Here is a 23951-nt window from a genome sequence, read left to right on the forward strand (position 1 = left end):
ACAGGGAGAACATGCAAACTCCAGTCGGGTGGTGCCATGGTTGTAATTTGAACCAACGACCCTAGTACTGCCAGGCAGAAGTGCTAAGCATTTAGTCACTGTGCTGCCCATGCTGCAATGCTTTAAGTTTTGGGTTTACATACACTGTACCTTTTAAAACACATTAGTACCTATGAAACGGTCTACTTTTTCAATGAAACCTGTTACCTCTCTGCCTTTTCTTTCCCTGCGCTTGGAGAGCTGTCATTACAGGCCCAGAGCAGAGTAAATAATGCATTGTTTATATTCAGCCTGTCTAAGTGTTCATTGTAAATGCAGACAGGAACTGTGAGCAAGACCAGCATTTGCTACATATAAGTCTTTAAATTAGGGCCCATTCACACTAGCATGCTGAACGCCCAGCCACTGGTGTATGCTGTGAGACACACTACTTGCTTTTTTTTCTTTACAGAACTTAATTAAAATGTCATGAGTTATATTTCAACAGAGTTCTGTTAACCACTTGCTGTCACATACCTGTGCGTCTGCACCTTCTTCCGGATTCAGGGCATGCACACATTGTCACAGGCCCACTATACTTGGCTGATCACTGAAATTACTAGTATAAAATAAATAAATTCAAATTCCAGTATATACACCACAATTTGTAGACGCTTTAACTTTCATGCAAACCAACTAATATACACCTATTGGGACTATTTTTTTTTTTTTTTAACCAAAGACATGTAGCAGAGTACATTTTGTCATAAATTTATAAAGAAATTTTTTTTTGTTGTTTATTGGATAGGTTTTATAACAGAAAGTAACAATTTTTTTTCAACATTTTCAGTCTTTTTTCATTTATATAATTAAAAATGAAAAAAAAAACAGTGATGATTAAATACCAGCAAAAGAAAGCTCTATTTGTGTGAAAATAATTGATATAAATTTATTTTGGGCACAGCATTACATAACCATGCAATTACCAGTTAAAGTAGTACATTGCTGAATAGCAAAATTTTCCTGGTAAAAAAAAAAAAAGTGGTTAACAGGGTTACCAACCCTCCGTAAATTTAAGGACAGTTTGTAAATATCAGATTATATACAAACTGTCTGTAAATGTCTGTTACGAACAGCAGCCGACCGCAAAAATATGTCAAAAAGCCGGCGGTGCGGTGATGCATGTGCAGTCTCGAAGCTAGCCAGTGGACTTTAATACAAAGGAGCATTCTGTGGTCTCTGATATAAAGGGAGATCTTTGCGGACTGTGATATAAAGGGGAACTGTGGAGTCTGATGTACAGTGGGGATCGAAAGTTTGGGCACCCCAGCTAAAAATTTGTATTAATAAGCGTAAAGAAGCCAAGGAAAGATGGAAAAATCTCCAAAAGGCATCAAATTACAGATTAGACATTCTTATAATATGTCAACAAAAGTTAGATTTTATTTCCATCATTTACACTTTCAAAATAACAGAAAACAAAAAAATGGCGTCTGTAAAAGTTTGGGCACCCTGCAGAATTTATAGCATGCACTGCCCCCTTTGCAAAGCTGAGACCTGCCAGTGTCATGGATTGTTCTCAATCATCATCTGGGAAGACCAGGTTATGTCAATCTCAAAGGTTTTAAATGCCCAGACTCATCTGACCTTGCCCCAACAAACAGCACCATGGGTTCTTCTAAGCAGTTGTCTAGAAAACTGAAACTGAAAATAGTTGACGCTCACAAAGCTGGAGAAGGCTATAAGAAGATAGCAAAGCGTTTTCAGATGTCAATATCCTCTGTTCAGAATGTAATTAAGAAATGGCAGTCATCAGGAACAGTGGAAGTTAAAGCAAGATCTGGAAGACCAAGAAAAATATCAGACAGAACAGCTCGCAGGATTGTGAGAAAAACAATTCAAAACCCACGTTTGACTGCACGATCCCTCCAGAAAGATCTGGCAGACACTGGAGTTGTGGTACACTATTCCACTATAAAGAGATACTTGTACAAATATGGTCTTCATGGAAGAGTCATCAGAAGAAAACCTCTTCTACGTCCTCACCACAAAAATCATCGTTTGAACTTTGCAAATGAACATATAGACAAGCCTGATACATTTTGGAAACAAGTTCTGTGGACCGATGAGGTTAAAATTGAACTTTTTGGCCGGAATGAGCAAAGGTACGTTTGGAGAAGAAGGGGCACAGAATTGAATGAAAAGAACCTCTGTCCAACTGTTAAGCATGAGGTTGGATCAATCATGCTTTGGGGTTGTGTTGCAGCCAGTGGCACAGGGAACATCTCACGAGTAGAAGGAAAAATGGATTCAATAAAATTTCAGCAAATTTTGGATGGTAACTTAATGCCATCTGTGAAAAAGCTGAAGTTAAAGAGAGGGTGGCTTCTACAAATGGATAATGATCCTAAACACACCTCGAAATCCACGGGGGATTACATCAAGAGGCGTAAACTGAAGGTTTTGCCATGGCCTTCACAATCTCCTGACCTCAACATAATTGAAAATCTATGGATAGACCTTAAAAGAGCAGTGCGTGACAGACAGCCCAGAAATCTCAAAGAACTGGAAGACTTTTGTAAGGAAGAATGGGTAAAGATACCTCAAGCAAGAATTGAAAGACTCTTGGCTGGCTACAAAAAGCGTTTACAAGCTGTGATACTTGCCAAAGGGGGCAGTACAAGATATTAACTCTGCAGGGTGCCCAAACTTTTGCAGACGCCATTTTTTTGTTTTCTGTTATATTGAAAGTGTAAATGATGGAAATAAAATCTAACTTTTGTTGACATATTATAAGAATGTCTAATCTGTAATTTGATGCCTTTTGGAGATTTTTCCATCTTTCCTTGGCTTCTTTATGCTTATTAATACAAATTTTTAGCTGGGGTGCCCAAACTTTCGATCCCCACTGTAAGGGAGAACTTTGTGGACTGTGATGTAAAGGGGAACTGTGGAGTCCATGTAAGGGAGAACTTTGTGGACTGTGATGTAAAGGGGAACTGTGGAGTCCGATGTAAGGGAGAACTTTGTGGACTGTGATGTAATGGGGAACTGTGGAGTCCGATGTAAGGGAGAACTTTGTGAACTGTGATGTAAAGGGGAACTGTGGAGTCCGATGTAAGGGAGAACTTTGTGGACTGTGATGTAAAGGGGAACTGTGGAGTCCGCTGTAAGGGAAAACTTTGTGGACTGTGATGTAAAGGGGAACTGTGGAGTCCGATGTAAGGGAGAACTTTGTGGACTGTGATGTAAAGGGGAACTGTGGAGTCCGATGTAAGGGTGAACTTTGTGGACTGTGATGTAAAGGGGAACTCTGAAGTCTGATGTAAGGGAGAACTTTGTGGACTGTGATGTATAGGGGAACTGTGGAGTCCGATGTAAGGGAGAACTTTGTGGACTGTGATGTAAAGAGGAACTGTGGAGTCCAATGTAAGGGTGAACTTTGTGGACTTTGATGTAAAGGGGAACTCTGGAGTCTGATGTAAGGGTAAACTTTGTGGACTGTGATGTAAAGGGGAACTCTGGAGCAGGGACGGACTGATAACTCATGGGGCCCCCGGGCAATAGGGGATCATGGGGCCCCTGTGTCCTTGCCCAAACTCAAAGCACACCCAAAAAAACCTATAAAAGGTACCAGGGGCATTTTATGGAGCCCCCTACTGACCCCGGGCCCTCGGGCAGTACCCAAATGCTCGAATGGTCAGTCCGCCCCTGCTCTGGAGTCCGATGTAAGGGTGAACTTTGTGGACTGTGATGTAAAGGGGAACTGTGGAGTCTTATGAAAGGGTGAACTTTGTGGACTGTGATGTAAAGGGGAACTGTGGTGTCCGTTGTAAGGGAGACCTTTGTGGACTGTGATGTAAAGGGGAACTGTGGAGTCTTATGAAAGGGTGAACTTTGTGGACTATGATGTAAAGGGGAACTGTGGTGTCCGATGTAAGGGTGAACTTTGTGGACTGTGATGTGAAGGGGAACTGTGGAGTCCGATGTAAGGGTGAACTTTGTGGACTGTGATGTAAAGGGGAACTGTGGAGTCTTATGAAAGAGTGAACTTTGTGGACTGTGATGTAAAGGGGAACTGTGGAGTCTTATGAAAGGGTGAACTTTGTGGACTGTGATGTAAAGGGGAACTGTGGTGTCCGATGTAAGGGTGAACTTTGTGGACTGTGATGTAAAGGGGAACTGTGGAGTCTTATGAAAGGGTGAACTTTGTGGACTGTGATGTAAAGGGGAACTGTGGAGTCTGATGTAAGGGTGAACTTTGTAGACTGTGATGTAAAGGGGAACTCTGGAGTCTGATGTGAGGATAAACTTTGTGGACTGTGATGTAAAGGGGAGCTTTGTGGACTCTTCTGTGTTTGTATGTGTGTGGGGCGGGTGGCTCTGGTGACCAGAGACCCTCTTACATCAGAATTTCCCTTTACACTCGAGTCCGCAGCATTCTCCCTTACATCAGACTCCAAAAATGTCTTCTTTACATCACAGTCCACAGTGTCCCCTTTTGCATCGGTGTGCGCAGAGTCCCACTTGGACTGCAAAGGGGAACCCTGCAGACTCTGATGTAAGGAGGAAGTCTGTGTTGGGTTATATTACCTTCACTTTCATGTAAATGGAGAAATATGTTTTTTTCTTTTGTTATACGTTAAACACATTGCTAATAGCACTAGCTACATGTTTGGATCTTAAATATTGATATTTACACTGTTTTTAACTGAAAACAGGCATTGTATGTACTTTTTTTTAAGTGTCAGTAAAATAATTGGCTCTGTCAGTAAATTTTGCAAGTTTTGTCACCTGAAAAAAAATTGGTGCTGTCTGTAAATTTGCAGCGTCCTGTCAATAAATTTCCCTTCAGGAGGTTGGCAACACTGGTGGTTAAACGTGGTGATGTTGCAATGTGGTAGTGTGATTGACACCATAGCCTTTACTATGTTTAACCATAGCCTTGACTATGTTTTGGAACTGCTCCAGAAATAGGTGCCAGCTTAGCCCCACCGCATCTGGTGTGAATGGCATCTTAACGTCTTCACTGCCTGGAGTCATACATTTTTCCTGTGCTGCACCGCACTTGTGTATTTACTGGAGATCACATGTTGCTGGAAGCAGGCAGCCCCTGCATGTATCCAGCAAAATTATTAGCTTATGAAACAATTAGATTTAAACCTTTGTGGCACCATAAACTCAAGGATTCACACTTGACTCCCCAAGTTGATGTGCTTCTTGGCTTTACTGTAATAAATTGATCATTGATGGGGTTTAAAGCAAAATCTGTGCCAAGCATCAGGCTCATTTTATTGCTCCCCATCCAAAGCAATACATTCTAAGCTTTCCTTTTTGCCACTTCATTCAGCAGACAGGAGCAAAGAAACTGCTAAAGTATTTGTATGCAAGTTGGTAACACTGGCTCTGTAAAATTGTATCTGTGCTCTATGCCTGTAGTTCTGGATGGCTAAAAAGGGCAAAAAGAATGATTTACTTGACTCTGCTCACACTCATAAGCAGAGACTGGGCTCCTTGATTTTGGGTTGTACGTCGGAAATGAGGGCTTGTCAATACCTTCTGTTATAAGAAAACGATGCTGTATCTCTAGTAACACTTAAACAGATATAACAATAAAAGAAGTTAATTGTTAGGGTTCAAATATACTTTAACATTGTGTGCTTTACAGTCTGGTACTTTAGCACAGTGTGTATGAAATTCCTCTTCTATCCTGGAAGAGGATAGATACCGGCTAGGTAGATTTTAGTACACAACTGTTCTAGATGAACCTCCTGCCATTACAGGCTGCTGAGACAACCCCTGGCTTTCTATAACAAGGCATACTTCATCTGAACGGCCACCTTTGTGACTGCTTATGAAAACCCAGAGTCAGAGCGGAAGATGTATCCTGTATTATGTTCACAGATAATCTCCGACTGCAGCGAAGGCTCCGGCCTGTCTACCCTGCAGCTTGGTGTTGTAAAACCAGAGTAATGTATACATACAAATCATGAAAAAATAATTACAAACAGCATCAGCTTCAATGCCTCCTTTTTATATTCTGCTTGGTGTCAAGGAATATACTTTTGATAAATTGTTACAAGTCAAGTTATTTTGCCATAGGGATCATTATTGTTTTGGGGTTTTTTTGTACTTAAAGTGATACTAGAAGTTATTTTTTTTAATAAGGAGGTTATACCTACCTGCTCTGTGCAATGATATTGCACAGAAAAGATTCTCCCCTCCACTTCTGGAAGTCCCCCACCGGTGTTGTCCGCTCATCCCTCCTTTCGTCACCTCCTGTAGCAAGGAAGCACCTGTGCATGCACAAACTGGGCTATGTGTGTCCATAGATGCACACAGCGCTGGTAAGCCACACTTCCACTCCCTCCTCACAGGAGCTCCTGCAAAAGTAGGAAGTGAAGGTGACAGGGGCCAGGTAAGTGATTAGAGATGGAGGGGTAGGACAGAGAGTGAGATAAAAATCAAAAGGGTTTTTACCTTAAAGCATTCTCTGGTTACATAGTTACAGAGTTACATAGTTAGTCTGGCTGAAAAAAAGACAAAAGTCCATCCAGTTCAACCAAAAAAAAAAATGTTATAATCCTATACCCACAGTTGATCCAGAGGAAGGTAAAAAAGAACCCCGCAAAGCATGATCCAATTTGCTCCAGCTGGGAAAAAAATTATTTCCTGATCCCCCGAGAGGCAATCAGATATTCCCTGGATCAACTTTACCTATAAATGTTAATATCCAGTTATATTCTGTGTATCTAAGAAAGAATCCAGGCCTTTTTTGAAGCAATCCACTGAGCTGGCCAGAACCAACTCTTAAGGGAGTCTATTCCACATTTTCACAGCTCTCACTGTGAAGAAACCTTTCCATGTTTGGAGATAAAATTTCTTTTCCTCCAGACGTAGAGTGCCCCCTTGTCCTCTGTGATGACCTCAGGGTGAATAGTGTCACGATCGCAAGATCACCGCCACCGACATGCGACAATCCCACGATCGCGACGTCTAATATGTCACGATCACGGCGTCAGATCCCAGACCTTCTCACGAAAACCCGTGACCGAAGGGCTAGCCGACCTAAAACCCCGATGTGACATGTGCGTAACAATGCCACACCCAGCTGCACCCTGCACAACGATTTTCCAGCTAATGGATACAGATCGATGTGCCAGCAGCCTGAATCATTTGTTACTGGGTCAGGTTAACTACGCAGTTAACCCTTCAAACTGCCACCACCTCCATTTTATTCAGAGAAAGAGGAAACTCTGCGTTCAGCTATAACACTATAATGGTTGATGAAATCGACTGCATAACACGGTCATCACACAGGCCTGTTATACAGAGGGTTTAAACAAACAGTAGCGTCTCTTTAAAGGCAGGGATTCGTAAATTGCAATTAAGAGCTATAGAAACAGTTCAACACTTTCAGAAAGAAAGATTTATTATTAAAAGGGTCAAACAGGTGCAATACAAATATTTACAGAGAAGATGTAACTAAGATATATATATATATACATATACAGAAAACAGCACAGCACAGCAAAGAGATAACAGGGAGAAGTTAAAGGGTTAAGTTACTTGCCATTAAGCCTTGGATGTAAGCAGATCACGTTTCAGAGCGAAAGGCACATGTCTCCCCAGGTGGTATTTTGATGTTAAAATGGGAGATGTCTTCAACTTACTCTTAGGTTTGACAGCCTGTTTTACAGTTTCTCAGCAGGGGGTGGTTCTGAAGTAAAAGACCAATCCCCTGTTTAGGGAGGGATCATCAGGCGGAACCCTAAACTGGAGTCAACATCTTTCATAATTCATATTCTGGTCCATAACATCCCATCTGCACAAGCGACAGTCCACCCGTGGGTATATTATTATGCAGACAAGTCTGGGGATGATTTAGATATGAATTATGAAATTATGTATTGCACGGTTCACAAGTCCTATGTTTCGGCTTCCCTGATGGCCCGAGATAAGCGAGTGACCCATCAAACTGTTCGCCTGCTCATTGGCCATCTGACGAGGTGTCCGGTTTTTATGTAAGTCTTTCATGTTCCAAGATATGAGACATAGGGGAAAAATTGATTTGAGAAGTGTTCATCGAATTCTGTCACATACGCTGAGCTAGGTTATTAGCTCAGAGTCCCTTTCAACTCTTGGGAAGGCTCCCTTAGCTTGTTACGAGGTGTGAAATTACACAGGTACTTTGGTCAGTGAGACTCCAATTCTCTTGGGAAAGCTGGCCTTATCTCTTCCTAGGTGAGAAAGGATACAGCTTTCACAGACAGCTCGGCAGCTAGCTGGAGATGCCTTGGCCGGCCAGTGACCCATAAACAGTACACACACACACTGGCCACATGTCTCCTCTCAGTGAGAGGGAGGGGTAGGGGAAGGATAAGGGAGAAATGGATACCCTTAGCAAGATGGAGTCTGCGTCAGTCTCTGTTGCGCACGTTTGCGACAAATAGCTCTACACTGAGTTCACTATATGAACCACTGATGAATAATTTAATTTCCTCTAATCTTTCCTCATAGCTGATCTCCTCCATGCCTCGTATCAGTTAAGTTGCCCTTCTCTGTACTTTCTCAAGTTCCCCAATGTTCTTTTTGTGAATTAGTGCCCAAAAAAACTTTCATGTGTCTGCCCCCCCCTTAAATACTTGCATGCGGCTGCTGCTGTTAGTCATGACAGTTTGTGTGAAAAGGTGAATTTTAGTGCATTTGAGGGTTTGAAGAGGGGGCCAGATATCTGCATAGCCAACATAAGCCATCAGCTATGGCATCACGCAGCTACCCATATCCACCCATGTTGCTGCCTGTCAGTAATGCATTCCCAAATTCTTCTGTTTGAAATGCTGCTTTAAGCAATGCATACTGAGGATAGTATGGTCACTTGCTGACTTGCTGAATCCATAGACAGCTTCACTCTTCAAAGACGCAGACGTTAAACTTAGTTTTACAAGTGCAGCACAAAACATGTTTTAAAGTGTCTTTTAAAGTGTACAAAGATGAGTACTTACCCAAGCCTTGCCTATGTAATAAAGTGCAACTAAACCTGACAAGCAAAAAGCAGCAGGGAGTGTCTTGCTAGGGACTTTACTAAATAGCACCAAACAGGAGATGGGAATAAGGGAACACCTCAAGGGCACAAGATAAACAGGATGCTGTGGCAGTACACTTCCAAAGTGGTATCAGTGGATAATATAATGCAATAAATATCACAACGATAAATATGTGAAACACAAATACTGTATGATAAAAAGGTCCTCACTATTGCTGTCCTTGTACCACTTGTGCATTTTTTACTGCGTACTTACAGTTCACTCTCCTAAGATCAAGTTGCCTGGGTTCTAGGTGTATTGATGCAGAGTAGGCAAACTGTCTCTTTCAACGTCTCCTCGCTGGCCTTGGAGCATCTTGTGTGACTATAATGACTGATCTTCTTAGTCTGATAGTAGGGTTAAACTGGGATGGGGCAAAAAGTGTAAATTCAGTTTTATTTAAAGGCTTACAGAATCTTGAATAGCATACGTAAAGCTGTCTGATTGAGAGGACAGGAGCCTCAACCCTCAGAGCAAACTGACTACGTGAGGCTCCACACATTTATAAATGTTATCAATGTAGCGTTCCTTAAGTTTAGCTAGGGGGAGCTAGTTAGTTTTTTTTTAGGTAGAGATTTAATAGCAGCCAGGGATGAGTCAGCCTGGGTGTGAGTCAGTCAGACTGTTTTAGGTCAGGGCTGGGGGTGCTGCAGGTCAGTTCCCTGCTCTAGAATCTGGAGAAGTTTCTAGAAGTCAGTGGGTGAGGGTGAGGAGGGGCTGATCTGCATACTTAAGAGATCTTGGCCAATCACCAAACAGCCCTTAAGTGTGATAGAGCCTGATAAGCAGGGGGGAATTAATGTTGGGTGGAAGATGGAGTGAAGGCTGGAGTGTGGAACCTGGGAAGAGGCCCAGGGAAGGTGCCTAACCACAGGCGGGTTATGGACAAGGGAGTCTCCACTGTACCCCCATCTTCCAGGAAGGACAACCTGAACAGCAGGGAAGGAGCCAACCCAGTGAAAGGCTTGAAGGCAGCCACCAACCCATTGAGTTATCAGGAAGAACAGTGTGAGTAACCTTACACCCCCTGGTCCAGAGAAGGGGAGAGGGCAGTCAGGTGGAGAACCCAACTAGCTCCTCATCTGGGACTGTGTTTTTAAGTTGGCAGCTTCTGGCTCCCCTAGCCCAGGGAATACCCTGAGGCAGCTGTGTGAATAGGAGGATTCATTTGAGGTCTGAGGAGGTACACCAGAGACCTGGAGTGCTCTCAGAGGAGAGACTATTATGTCCATATCTGTATATAGTTGCTAAGGAGCCGTGCTCAGGTTTGCAGTTTCCTTGGGCATGCCCACTTAACTGATGTGACGGAAGTGACTTTATGGGGTGGGGAGACCCCTGTCTCAGCTCCTCTTGTTCCTCTTATGTCTAAGACTGTAATGTTTGTGTATTGGTGTGGGGGTTGTCCATTGTTCACTGCCATGTGCTGCATCCCATTGTTCTATTGTGTCTTGCTTGCCAGCAAACTATTATGGGATGCATGTGTTCCCCTATTGTCTACTGCCACATGGTGTATCCCTTTGTTCTATTATGTGTCTTGGTTTGGTGGGGGGTGTTTCCAGCAGCCCTTCCCTCCTGATGGGAGGGTCTGCGGATGTGTTTCCTGTTTCTGGGTGTATTTTCACGCCCTGTGTATATATGTCTTATGTTTTGTGTAAAAATAAGGCAGTTGACTTCCTGTCTTAAGAGTCGGGTGCTGTGTATTTCCTGCATGATCAGCGGTGGTGTCCGGGGATTTGTGTTCGGACAGGGACAGGGAAGCGGGAGTATATCGTAAATACCCAAGTGCGGTCTGGGTCCGGTTCCATTACAACTGACTCCAGTGTGCAGATGTGGAAGAAAATGCATGTTGCCTGGCTGGCCCTCGGGGACCCGAAACTCAGCAACTCCTAAGGGGGTAGCGCCACATCAAGGAGGACTATGGCGGTTACCTTGAGTTTCCCAACTATCAGCTATATCAGCTATATCAGCTATATTCACTAATTATCAAGCAGTGGTTGTATGTGTGGAAATATCAGGAAATTTGGTCAAGGATGCTATGTATTAAGGTTCCAAGCTGGAGTAGACTTACAATATTGAAGTATATTCTCTGCACTTGTGATAACAACATTAATACCTAACGGCAGATTTGTGGCACATATGTGTTAATGTGTGTGATTCAAGGAGACAAAAAATTGTAACTGCACAGTTTCAAAAGTAAATTTTATTGATTAGCTTTATATAACATAATTGCACGTCGGAAAAGTCGTGAGAAAACTGTACATCATGAAAAGGGTGTATGGAAGACACAAGGGGCCGGTACGTCCGCTGGAGACACACAGAACAAACACTATATAGTATTGTATAAACTTTAAGGATGATTTTCTTGAGGCTCAGGCCATTACATTCATGTAATTTAGGGCAGTTTGTTCTAAAAGCCATGAGTTAGTTATGGATCAGTGTTTACAGAGGGATTTAGCTTGAGAAGAGGCCAAAAAAAGTTTTGATGAACTATTGTTTTGTTAAGCAAAAATAACTATTCCTTAACCCTTTATTGCCAGCTGTAAGCATATCTGCTGCAGCACAGAGGTGGAATTTAATGCCATGCTGCCATGTAAATGTATACAGACAGTAGCTCTGTTCCGTGCTGGGAGAGTGCTCACTCACTACCTTCAGCACTGTGACTGCACTGTCACATTGCTAGACCGGAAGCCAGTAGGATGAGCTCCAAATCACGTGACCACTGTGACAGCCATTCACAGTGATCACATGATCAGTAGACTGCCTACTTGCTTCCGGTGTTAAGATCCCCTTTAAGGGCCAGTTTCCACTCGCATAAAGGGGTTAAGGTGGACATAGCATCAGACATATTTTTTCATGCTAAAGAGGAACTTCACCCTTATCATAAAAATTACAGCAAAGGCACCTTTAGAGATGTTTAGTAATGGCAATCTACAAACAGATACTTCTAGATAATTGCAGGCTTTTAATTCTTTGCATACATGTTTTTCTTTTCCTTCCTATTCTTCTGATGGTGGCTATTTTACTAAGGGCAGGTGAATCCACTTGCCTTACTTCCTGGAACTTTGAGTCTGTCTCCAGGAACTTCCCAGGATACATCTGTGAGGCTCTGATTACATCACCAGTGCCTTACTCAACCAAGAATTGGAAAAACAGTAATTGTAATTAAAGCAAAAAATGTGTATTTAGCTAATTAATTTAAGATGATATCATATCAGCATGCAGAGCTGTATGCTGCTGTGATTTTTAGTGAAAGGGGGAAAGGTCCACTTTAATTACATTCATGCTTAGTAATGTGTAAAGCCAGCCATAGACAGTTCAAAACTTGGACAGTTCAACAGGGCCAGCCAAGATTCGAACCATGTATGGGCAGGCTGAATGTACCCAAGTTGATTAACTTGGGTACAACCAGCCTGTTAGAATTTACATGCGATTATTGCTAGCGGCTATTATAGCCTATAGCAGTTATCACTGTGTTCTGTCGATGGGTGGGTGGGGGGAGCTGTCACACAATGGCTCCACGCCAGGAATTCCCCCATCAACATTGACTGTGTTGATGGGATAATCAAGCAAGTTCCTTTCCTGTAACCCGTGGTTACTCCCACTAATGCTGGGACATTTTCTGTTGCCACTGGTCACTATACGGCCCCCCAAAAGTCTGAAAGATAGTAAACTGGCCCTTTGTTCGGAAAGTTTGAAGACCCCCGATCTTCACTATAAAATTGCCTATGCAGATAAGGGACGTCTGTAGAAAAAAAAAACCTGTGTAGCTCTGACTAAAGTTGAATAAGGTCCTTGCTATAGGTGTAGGCAATTTAAGTACCTCATGAAGCCTGACTGGAATACTCCCAAGGACATTGCTAAGTGAGGCCTAGTCATTACTGTTCACCTCCATGATCTCAGGATTGAGCTATCAAAATCTGAGCTCAGAGCTGCTGCAGGAAGAGAAAGAGCATGTGAGGGGGTTTGAATCAGAGAAAGAGCGCACTACCATGGAGGTGGAGGTGAGCAGTAATGACTAGACCTCACTTAGCAATGTCCTAGAAACGTTCTGAGAGTATTCCAGGCTGGTTTCATGAGGTAAGTAAATGGCCTACAGATATAGCAACAGCATTATTCAGCTTTAGTCAGAGCTGCACAATGAGGTTTATTGACTAAAACTGGAGAGTGCAAAATCTAGTGCAGCTCTGCAAAGAAACCATCCAGCTTCCAGGTTGTATTGTCAAATCTTAATTGAACAAGCTGAAATTAGAAGCTGATTGGCTACCATGCAAAACTGCACCAGATTTTGCAGTCTCAAGATTTAGTTAATAAATCCCAATGTATTTTTATCTACAAACACCCATTATCTGTGTACCACCATCTAGTGTGCTATTATAGTAGTGTAGGTAAATTTAGTGTGTATGACTCATGGTAACTGTGTGAGTCTGTAATAAGTGTGCATTATTGCAGGTCAAGCTGGATGGCAGGTTGGGACTCTATCACCTCCACCTGGTTCTGGAGGACCATGGATCCTTCCAGAAGTCAATGGGCAGAAGCAGTGGAGACCTAATCTGCATGTTTATGGAAGTCTAACCAATCCCAGGTTTGGAGGCCCTGGTAGGCCCTGGTGAGACCAACCCAAAAATATGGTAGAGTCAGACTGACAAGGGAGTTGGGTGGAAGATGGAGTGCTGAGGTGACTGTCGGTGGCCTGGGAGAGGTCCCCTAGGTCTAAGGGGGGCTGGCTTCTAGGCTGGGCTCGGTCTAGCTCAGGAGGGTCCATTTAGCATCACAGCATGAAGAGGATCAAGGCCCAGGATCAGTGGAAGCAAGGTGGACAGAGTGAGTACATCAGCACACTCAGGGATCTAGAAGAGGAGAGACTGCCACATGTAGCAAGCTTTCAAAGGACAGAGCTCTGCTTAATCCTTTATCCTTGTCCTGGGAGATCTTCAGAGCAGCCAGGAGGGCTAGTAGTGTCTGCAGGCTGTGGAGCTGGGAGTTCTACAGGGGAGAGGAGACATCTCTGTATGTAGTTCTCAACAAGCTAAGCTAACTTTCAGAGTGGCTGAGAGTCCCTAGTCCATAAGGGGCCGTTGCTACTGATCTGTAATGACTGACCGCTTTCAAGGAAAAGAACACTCCAGGATCTGTATCTGTAAATAGGAAGGAAGATGTCCCCGTGCATTGTCTCAGTCAAGTTGGGCATCCCATAATCCCTATCACCCTATCAGGGGTGGACTGACAACTCACGGGGCCCCCGGGCAATAGGGGATCATGGGGCCCCTGTGTCCTTGCCCAAACTCAAAAAAGCCTATGAAAAAGGTACTGGGGCATCTCATGGGGCCCTCTACTGACCCCTGGCCCTCGGGCAGTGCCCGAGTTTCCAAATGGTCAGTCCGCCCCTGCACCCTATCATATCCTCCAATAAATAACAAAAACCAAACTCATGTACTGATCACTGACTGTGGATGCAAGAGTGGAAAATGAGTGTTGCCCGACTGTGCAAAGCTTAAAGGGATCCAGAAACACAGTGGCCCTCAAGAGGGTAGCGCTACATCTGCACAGGCAGTTTTTTTGTGAAGGTGAACAAACCCCATTTGAGGTGCACTTTCCCTTTAATGTAAAATCAGAGGTCTCACTTACTTACACTTGCAACAAGATCATGACGGTCTAAAAAAGTGCTGTTTGCAAGCATAACCCTTACAATATCCCAAAAATGTTTGTCTAAAAAACAGTTTAGGATTTTTTTTTCCACAGTTCACTTTTTCATGTGTGCATTTTCTGCACCTGAAAGTATTTTGTTATTTTCTGATACTGAAGCGTACTTTGTGAATACAGTTTTTTTTTGGTAGAGAAATTCATTGCTGTTTATAAAACAATCATTGGCACGAAATTCCGTGCGGCGGTGGGATCAGCTCCAAGTCTAGTAAGGGCCGTCTTCTGTTTATGGACAACCAAAACTTCTATGATGTTTGCTTAGTCAGCCTTATCTTATTTTCTGCTCTCATATTCAGCAAACACAGCTGGGGTTACCATGAAGCTGTCAGTGGGCCCAAGATGTAAAGATAAGGAACGGATGCATGTTTCTGGAACGTGCAGACAGCATGACAAGTATTGGTAGTTTTGATAAACTGTTCGAATGATAATTTGTGGTAACAGTTACACGTAAGAAATAAATGACCTGCAAATCCCAAGAACACAACAGCTGCTTCCAGCTCAGGAGAAAGGGGGGAGTTGTGCTGGGGTTTGACAGGTAAGCTTTAACTTTTGATGAACCACAGACGCCTCCAGACATTTATCTTGTGCTGCAGTGGAGGCTGGACCTCCTTGTCACCTGTAGAGGGTCCCCCAGGGGCCTCTGAGAGTGGTGTGTGGACAGAGGCCATCCAGCTGCTGAATGACTTCTCACAGCTGGGCAATCCTTATTGACTTTTCCCCTCTCACCCCTACCTTGTTGTTGGATTGGGATAGAATTCTCAGAGGAAACATTGCAACACTTTCCTAGTAGTCAAACAGGTGCTTGTAATATGTGAGCCTTGTGTGACCCAAGCCATCCAATGTGCACCAGGCAGACCCGAGCTGCTGCACTTCCTCTTTAAAAGAGAACTACAGTATTCACTCAGAAACCATTAAATACATTTCTAACTTAGGTTTCAGGCATATATATATATTTATATATACTCAAAAAAATTAAAGGAACACTTTGAAAACACATCAGATCTCAATGGGGAAAAATATCATGCTGGATATCTATACTGATATGGACTTGGTAATGTGTTAGGAATGTAAGGATGCCCCATTGTTTCATGGAAATGAAAATTATCAATATACAGAGGACTGAATTCAAGGACAACCCAAAAATCAAAGTGAAAAAATCATGCAGCAGGCTAGTCCATTTTGCTGAAATTTCATTGCAGTAACTCAAATTGGTGCACAGTAGTTTGTACGGCCCCCACATGCTTGTATGCATGCCTGACAATGTTGGGGCATGTTCCTAATGAGAGGGATGTGTCCTGGGGTATTTCCTCCCAGATCTGGACCAGGGCATACCTGAGCTCCTGGACAGTCTGAGGTGCAACCTGGAGGCGTTGGATGGACTGAAACATGATATTCCAGAGGTGTTCTATTGGATTTAGGTCAGGAGAGCATGTGGGCCATTCAGTGGTATCAATTTCTTCATTGTCTTGCCCTGGGAGGAACCCAGGAACCACTGCACCAGCATAGGGTCTGACAATGGGTCCAAGGATTTCATTGCGATATCTAATGGCAGTCAGGGTGCCATTGTCTAGCCTGTAGAGGTACGTGCGTCCCTCCATGGATATGCCTCCCCAGACCATCACTGACCCACCACCAAAACGGTTATGCTGAACGATGTTACAAGCAGCATAACATTCTCCACGGCTTCTCCAGACCCTTTCATGTCTGTCACATGTGCTCAGGCTGAACCTGCTCTCATCTGTGAAAAGCACAAGGTCTTTCTACAGCCCTGTCTAGCTCTCCTAGGTTAACTGCCTGTCTCCTGGATTCTCCTCCATGCTCTTGAGACTATGCTGGGAGACACAGCAAACCTTCTGGCAATGGCACATATTGATGTGCCATCCTGGAGGAGTTGGACTGCCTGGTCCAGGTATCGCCTTATGCTACCAGCAGTGACACTGACCCTAGCCAAATGCAAAATTAGTGAAAAACAGTCAGAAAAAATACGTAGGGAAAAAAATTTCATTTTCCTCCACCTGTAAAACCATTCCTGTTTTGGGAGTTGTCTCATTGTTGCCCATCTAGTGTACCTGTTGTTAATTTCATTAACACCAAAGCAGCTGAAACTGATTAACAACCACCTCTGCTACTTAACTGACCAGATCAATATTCCAGGAGATATATATATATATATATATATATATATATATATGTAAAATTTAAAGCCCAATGGAACATTCAGTTTAAATCAGCTAAACACATTTCAGGTGCCTCAAAACAAATGGTGTGCCTCTTCTCCCCTTCTCTATCTGTGGTTTCAATTAGAGACAGGGTACCTGAAAAGAAATATCTACAGCTGTGCACCTCTTTAGCAGGCTTGTAGTGCTCTGGGAATCCAGTATTATGGGTGCACTCTGCATGAAATGTTTATTTATAAAGCATAGATTGTATATACAAAAAATATATGAATTATGGGTTTAAAATAAATTTAAGCAAAACCGATGGAAAAAAAAAACAGATTAGATTCTCTTTAATTGGCTAATTTAAGTATGTGAATCCAGTGTTTATTTGGAGTTCCTGTAATTCCCTGCACTGCACCCTTGAAAAATGGCAGCTAAGTGCTCTAAGTTAATCAGGGCTGTAGTGTTTTAAAAGGAACGTATTTACAACTAATTTTTGTAGATAGGTATTAGATTATCTTGATGTAAATAATGTAATCAATGCATGCTAATGATTTTAAATGTTCAATGTCATCCCGTGTTATCACTGTACTGCAGAAGCTCGATATTTTATTTCTATATTGATTGATTTTTTTTCACACAAATCATACACTTGTGTGTGCAAGGGAGTTTTTAATGTTAATTTAGTTTTGTATCATCCTGTGCTATACTTGTGAAACACGTGGGCTCCTGGCTACACTGAGACAAAAGCAGATGTCAAGCATAACAGGATGTCCTTTTTATTTTTCTGTAAGAAAATGCAATTTTTCCTCCTTTGATGCTTCTCAGTGCTGCTGAGCTCATGAAGCCTCTTTGCAGCCACTTTCTGCCTAAGGACCCTTTCACACAGGCGTTCAGTATGTCTGTTTTTCATTTGTCCGTTTACGGATGAAAAACTGATACCCATGTATTTCTATGAACTAGTGGATGTAAACGGATGAACATCTGTTTACATCCATTAATGTCCGCAGCCATTAACATCCGTTTTTTTGAACAGAAGAAAACCCTATTTTTCTTCAGTAAAAAAAAACGGACAAAAAACTGACAAAAATGGATGTAAACGGACATAAATTATGTAAACGGATGAAAAAAGATGTAAACGGATGAAAACAGATGTAAACAGATGAAAAATAGATGTAAACGGATGAAAACAGATGTAAACAGATGAAAAATAGATGTAAACAGATTAAATTGGATGTAAACGGATGAAAAACGGATGTAAACTGATAAAAAACGAATGAAAAACAGATGTAAACTGATGAAAAACTGACATAAACTGATAAAAAACTGATGTGAACTGATGAAAAAAACGGAAAGCCTATGTGAAAGTGGCCTAAATGTACTCCAGCGATGACCCAGAGTTGATTTTCAGATGGTGACCATCTGCCATTGACTATACAATGAGAATTGTAATGGTCTTCACTAGAAGCAAATGCAACAAGGTGACAACTCAGGAGCACAACTGGGAGACAGGGGCAGCATGTTGTCACCCTATTACAGGAAGTGTCTGAAGAAGAACCATCATGGCAGGCACACCAGGTATTTTTTTTAAGAAACACTGCAGATTTTAAATGCTGAATATGACTTTTGAAAATACAATAACATGTGAAAGCTTTAGGGATTGTTTTTACATATACTAGGCAGATCAGAGTCATTTTGTTGCCTGTGCATTGTGGAAAGTCTGATGTTCAGAATTTGCCAAGGCTGTTTAATTAGCTGTTCATTCTGGGGTATTTGCGATCCCCCGTTGTTCTTACATTACAAGCCTTGTCATGTGTGGTTTTATGGTAAGAGTAGCAGGAAATTGAATGGGAATGCAGTTGTTTCTGGCCCATCCCGGCTGTGATTTCTATCCACTTTTCTCTCTCTGTCACACTGGGCTCATTGCTCGAAAGCCTCAACTATCTCTTTCAGGCCTGCTATGGGTGCTGTAATCATATTGCAGTGTTACATAACATCAGTAACATCTGCTGTGCAACAGCAAACCAGCATATGTGACAACTCAGCAGAAATCATGTTGCACTCTCTAATTCTGCCTGGTGTCAGGCTCGGGGAGAGGGGGTGGGGAAACCCTTCGAAGAAACGGCGGTGTTAGACAATTTAAAGGGGAATGACAAGCTCAGGTATACTTTTCTTCCCCACCAGGCTCAGATTTTGTAATAAACGAAGTTTAAAGTGAGACTTTCAGGAACTTTTCAGATCCCCATGAATAAATTCCTGACATGTCACAATATACAGCAATGGAATAGTTCTTCAGAAAAGCTGTCATCAGTCTGCTGCAACAAGTCACAAGGTGAGAGGCTGCAGCAGGGGCTGATCTGTGTCAGGTCTAAAGCAAGGTTCCTGCTTGAGCACTGCCTTCTTCATTCGTTTTCAGTGTCCCCAAGTTTTTTTGGGGCACTATTATAAAAGTATATAGGTCAAAAACATGCTTTCCTGTCCCACAGATGCTGCTGTACGTCTTTGGCACAATAAATGACAGCTTGCTAGAATATGAACGGACCCGATTAAATAAAATGGAAATCTGGTGTCAAGCACTGGAAATGCAATTCAAATAGCTCGGGTGTGAATGAGGCCTAAACTCAATTACTAAAATCTCATACAAGCCGGTAATGTAATTTCAAAAGTTGTTCTCAGTCTTGTAGAACTTGCAGCTTTCATGAAAGAATATGTCAATCCAACATTTGATATTCCTAATATGTGCCTACTGCACCATGTACGTTTAAGAAAAAAGTATCCAGTTTTCTTTGTATTGCTTCCTTTGTATGAAATCCCTGGTGTTCCACACATGCATGATCCTCCCTTTAAAATACCACTCAGCTTCAATATGGGATGATTTAACACAGATTGCACTAGGGGTGCGTTGATTGTCACTTTTAGATGCAACCCTGACTTTCAAACACAATGATGTCAACATTTTCATAAAATGTTAAAATGTTATTGTTCCAGCTGTGCACACTGGAAGCTCTACATGGTATCGCCACTGATGCGTTTCACTCTAGAGACTTGATCTGTGCTGAAATGGGGGGCAATATCCCAGGTAAAGCTTCCCAGAAAAATAATGTGTTTAGAAAATGCTGACATAATCAATGTGCAGCCACAATTTGTGATTCAACTTTCTATGGGGAGCATGGGTTAGTTGTATCCTGGATACTGGTTTAGCACTGCCCCCCTAGGGACTGCTGATTTTTAGGTCCCCCTACAGTCCTGCACAGCCAGGCAACACACATTTTCTTCAGACCTCGCACACAGGAGACAGTAATCAGTCCTTAGGCTTGTTTTTGTAATTTTATTAAGGGGTAATAAACAGGATGCATGGGATGACCAAGGAACAGTAAACTGAGAACAACGTCTTTCAACTATGTACAAGTCCAAAGACAGAGATTTCTCTTCTTGGATAGCTCTTCAGTGTCCCCTGGTGTACCATCCCAGACCCCAGATGAATCCTCTTCTCATCCAGCTGTACTGAGGCAGTCCTTGGGCAAGGGGTCCCAGAATCTGATGCTTTAAGTGTGCAGTCCCAGATAGGGGCTAGTCAGGTTTCCCACCAGAATGCCCTCTCCTTTTATCTGGCCCAAGGGGTGTAGGATTACTCACTGTTCCTCTCCTGCAGGCTTCTCAGGTTGGTAGCTGCTTTCAGTCATACTTAAGGGCTGTTCCAACCCTATGCCAAGCCTCCTGCCTGGGGATTGGTCAAGATCCCTTAAGTATGAAGATCAGCCCCTCCTCACCCCGACCCACTGCCTTCCAGAAACTTCTCAAGTCTCTGGAGCAGGGGGAGTTATCAGAGAACTGATCTGCAGAGCCCTCAGCCCTGACCTAAAATGACCTGGCTGATTCACGCCTAGGCTGACTCATGCCCAGGCTGCTATTCAGCCTCTACTAAAGAAAAACTATCTTTCCTTGGCTAACTAGAGGGGCGTTACACTGGCATGCTATGTAATCTTGTGAGTGGTGATTTTTTTCTGTCTCATTACCTAAAATTACCCTGTCATGGTGAAAAAAAGAATCAGAAGAGACGTCCCTCTAATATAAGAGTTATTATACTGGATGCATATCCTGTACATAGCATATATTACCTCCACGTGAATGAGACCTTAAATGTAGAAATGATTAAAATTAGTTTTTTTGTGCTGACTAGCTGGAAAATGTTTGTATTCTTCAGTCTGTTGCCTTACCCCATATGTACCTTTCCTTTTGCTAGTTATAAAGTCATCTGAGCAGCTGCCATATTGCTTTCAGAGGAGCACAAAAACTTGCAAGTCACATGACACCCACCCACATGATTACCTTTGCATTGTATAGATTGTACACCCCTTGAGGGTTAGGGACTGATGTGAATGTTCAATATATATGTGTAAAGCACTGCGTAAATTGACAGCGCTATATAAGTACCTGAAATAATAATAATAATTGTATAAGAACCCTTAATTAGTGAAATTTGACCAAAGAAGTAATTTGAGAAATTACATTTTTTTTTCTGTTTTAACGCTAAACTTCCTTAGCTCATTTTACTTTTTTTTATATTCTATTTTCTTTTAATTGAATCTTGTCTATTTGACCACTTCCATGTCCTTTTAAACAATAAAGGTGTAAGTCGTTGAGTGCCTCTATCAATTGCACGCAATCCCCATGGCACGGGTCATGAATCCTCTTGTGGCTTCTGTAGAAATATTTCAGACACACTGCAGCCATTGTAAGGGCCTTGTCCTATTTATCACTGTATGCGTGGTGCTCGCAGGGTTATTAAGAGGACATGTGTCCGTGTCAGCGGCTTTTCTGAGGATAACTCGGAATCTTGCAGCAAAATGATTTAACTCATTGGCAGATATTATTTCCCACCTTTCTTCTGAAATCTTAGCATTTTATCCTTATGAAATATGACGCTATATTTAGCTCCCCATATGTTATTGGACTCAATAGAGAATTTTATATGGGCATAATTTGCATTCTTGTGTGTTTTTTTCTTTCCCCATCAAAAATGTTACGTGATTTTTCTTGGAAGGTTGAATTACATTCTTGGCTATAAATAAGGCGCACGGACAAAGATGTATTCTTTCTAAGGAGTTGATAAGAGCTCTATATATAGTGCTGCCACTTATCATGGATCTGTCAGTACTTTATGCCAGCAGTGCTCAGAAGCTTTCATGGTTCACACACAGTTAATGCGGTCTGTTTCAAATTCCTGAGTGGGGTGTATCATCCACCCATGAACTGTTGGGTAAGGTCCAGCTTACAGAACTTGTGGGAAAGTGTTATATGAGTTAAATCAAATATGTCGCCAACATGTTCAGAAGCTAGCCATTATGTAGAGATAAGATGAAGGATGATGCTTATTTTTTTTATTAATTTAGTTTTGTTTATTAATTTTAAAGGATAAAGAAAAGAAAAATAAATGTACAAAATACAGTACAATACAACATAAAAACAACAATTTGAAGTTCCATCTGTGAACTACCAGTAAACTGGTTGTACTCCACCCCAAAAACTGCTATATAGTAAGACATTAGCAGAAACAAAATATTAACATGTCATGCCAGAGAGCAACCTGTTCCAATTACAGTTGCAAGAAAAAGTATGTGAACCCCTTTGGATTACGTGGAGTTTTGCATGAATTGGGCATAAAATGTGCTCTGAACGTCATCTAAGTCACAACAATAGAAGAACACAGTCTGCTGAACATAATACTACACAAACATTAGATGTTGCCATGGTTTAATTGCATATAACATGTAAACATTCACAGTGCAGGGAGGAAAAAGTATGTGAACCTTTGGACTTAATAACTGGTTGACCCTCCTTCGGCAGCAATAACCTCAACCAAACGTTTCCTGTAGTTGCAGATCAGACCTGCACAACGATCTGGAGTCATTTTGGATCACTCCTCTTCACAAAACTGTTTCAGTGTAGCAATATTCTTGGGATGTCTGGTGTGAATCGCTCTCTTTAGGTCATGCCACAGCATTTCAATCGGGTTGAGGTCAGGACTCTGACTGGGCCACTCCAGAAGGCGTATTCTGTGCTGTTGCAGCCATTGTTTTGTTGAATTACTTCTATGCTTTGGGTCATTGTCCTGTTGCATCACCCATCCTCTGCGGAGCTTCAGTTGGCGGACAGATGGTCGTACGTTTTCCTGCAAAATGTCTTGATACACTCTGGAATTCATTTTCCCATCAATGACAACAATCCATCCAGGCCCTGAGGCAGCAAAGCAGCCCCAAACCATGATGCTCCCTCCGCCATGTTTTACAGTGGGGATGAGGTTTTGATGCTGGTGTGCTGTGCCTTTTTTTCTCCACACATAGTGTTGTGTGTTCTTCCCAAACAACTCAATCTTGGTTTCATCTGTCCACAGTATATTTTGCCAGTAGTGCTGTGGAACATCCAGGTGCTCTTTTGCAAACTTCAAACGTGCTGCAATATTCTTTTTGGACAGCAATGGCTTCCTCCGTGGTGTCCTCCCATGTACTCCATTCTTGTTTAATGTTTTCCTTATTGTAGATGTGTCAACAAAAATGTTAGCATGTGCCAGAGATTTCTGTAGGTCTTTAGCTGACACTCTGGGATTCTTCTTTACCTCATGCAGCATTCTGCGCTGTGCTCTTGCAGTCATTTTTACAGGACGACCATGCCTAGGGAGAGTAGCAACAGTGCTAAACTTTCTCCATTTGTAGACAGTCTGTCTTACCGTGTACACATGAACATCAAGGCTCAAGGAGATACTTTTGTAACCCTTTCCAGCTTCATGCAAGTCAACAATTCTTGATCGTAGGTCTTCTGAGAGCTCTTTTCTGCGAGGCATGGTCCACATCAGACAGAGCTTCTTGAAACCAGTAAACCCAAAACAGGTGTGTGTTTTTTAAGGGCAGGACAGCTGTCAGCAACACATCCAATATCATCACACTGATTGGAGTCAAGGTTGGCTCACTCCTGGCTCCAATTAGCTCTGGGAGAAGTCATTAAGCTAGGGCTTCACATACTTTTTCCT

This window comes from Staurois parvus, unplaced genomic scaffold, assembly GCF_062004578.1.
Source record: "Staurois parvus isolate SC_StPar_1 unplaced genomic scaffold, SC_StPar_1.0 ptg000249l, whole genome shotgun sequence".
In the NCBI taxonomy this organism is placed as follows: Eukaryota; Metazoa; Chordata; class Amphibia; order Anura; family Ranidae; genus Staurois; species Staurois parvus.